At 41.7% G+C, this 1,532-nt stretch overlaps 1 protein-coding gene across 1 annotated transcript in view; it reads right to left on the minus strand.

The window, feature by feature from the left end:
* The window catches only part of LOC101857847 (limbic system-associated membrane protein), a gene marked incomplete in the record, with an annotated part of 55,183 nt that overhangs the window by 20,012 nt on the left and 33,639 nt on the right, over window positions 1-1,532 (minus strand).

The raw sequence follows: 1,532 nt of genomic DNA on the forward strand, positions 1-1,532 counted from the left end.
CGGGGGGGCTAGTCTTTTTCGGCGCTCGCAACTCCATAAGGTCATATGAGCGCGCGGGACACATTTAACTTTTTCAGTTGACAGGAAATTTTGAATTTTGCCCTGGTGGCGGCCGAAGTCTACTCTTATCGGGATCTTTAACGAGCGCAACGTGCACACGGGCTCTCCGAGAGTTTTCGCCCTTGTCCGAGAAGGCTAGGTGTATATCTTTTCTACCAAAAGATCAGGGATTGGCCTGAGAGACAGGAGTAGCAGTAGAAAGGCTGCAGAGACGGGAGCCCAAAGGAGGGGACAATGGGGGTAAGAGGGTTAGGGCAGAAAGAGGAGACGAAAGCAGACGACAGAACATTGCTAGACAGCAAGAAAGGAGGTGAAAAGAGACAATCTTAGAGAAGAAAAATTTTCTGTCGCTACCCGGATTCGAACCTGGGACCTTTGAATGAGAGGCCAACACCCTAACCTCTAGGCCACGAGAGCCCCCGTGAAGGTTAGAGGGTGGTACAACATAAATAAGTCATTTCAGATGAGTTTGCACTTTATGCAACCTGCATTTTCTAGACGCAATGTTTTTTTGTAAATGAAAAAGAATACATCTTTTGCCTTGGTATTTGGTTCTGTGAAAAAAACTGAGGCTTTAAGTTTGACTCCTTTTGCTTTTTGCTTCTTGGTGACAAAGGATCACATTCAGATGAGTTTTTGCGACGCTTGCCCATATTTCGTGATGGCTATCAGCTGTTACCTTCGAAAGGCAATCCCTCTGACTTGGTGGGAATTTTGTATGGATATGTGTATATGTGTGAATCTGTGTGAGTTTGTGTGTGTGTGTGTGTGTGTGTGTGTGTGTGTGTGTGTGTGTGTGTGTGTAAAAATATATATGACAGTATAACATGACAGATAATGTGTTTACAATGGCAATGACCTCGGATACCTGGGTTGTGGAATAGAATGATCGATCAGGAAAACATTGTTTGATCTGTCTAGAAGTAGACGGGTTGCTCTGTGGGGACAAAGAGCAGTGATCCTAAACAATTATTAAAATGAAAGTTTAGAGATTGGTATTTTCTTCACCCTTTAAACAATTTCGATTTTAAGGACTCCTTAGGCGTGCTTTTAAAACACATTTTTAACGTCACACGTGTTTGTCCCTCTGCATAATGTCATTATATCTTTTTTCTTGTTTTTTCTTTTAGCTTGTCTGTTTGTTGTAGTTGTTGTTGTTGTTTTTGGTTTGTTTTTGGTTTGTTTGTCTGTTTGTTTGTTTGTTCATTTGGGGTTGTTTTTTTTTTATCGGTATATCTCTGATCAAATGATGCCAAATGTAGAAATCCACTGAGATGAATAGTTTGTAACCTACCGTTTCTCGCTCTCTGATGCCAGTCTTAAAGAAAATTGCTTTACTTTGAGGCCTTTAAAAGACATAGATGCTAACTTCCCTCTCTGGAACCTTTCAGAATATGGCCGCTAGCAAATGTCCATCTCTTTCCCCAACAGTTGCTGGCGCCTGTAACTACAACTGAATTTAAACTCTCACC

This window comes from Aplysia californica, unplaced genomic scaffold (genome assembly GCF_000002075.1).
Source record: "Aplysia californica isolate F4 #8 unplaced genomic scaffold, AplCal3.0 scaffold00009, whole genome shotgun sequence".
Lineage (NCBI taxonomy): Eukaryota > Metazoa > Mollusca > Gastropoda > Aplysiida > Aplysiidae > Aplysia > Aplysia californica.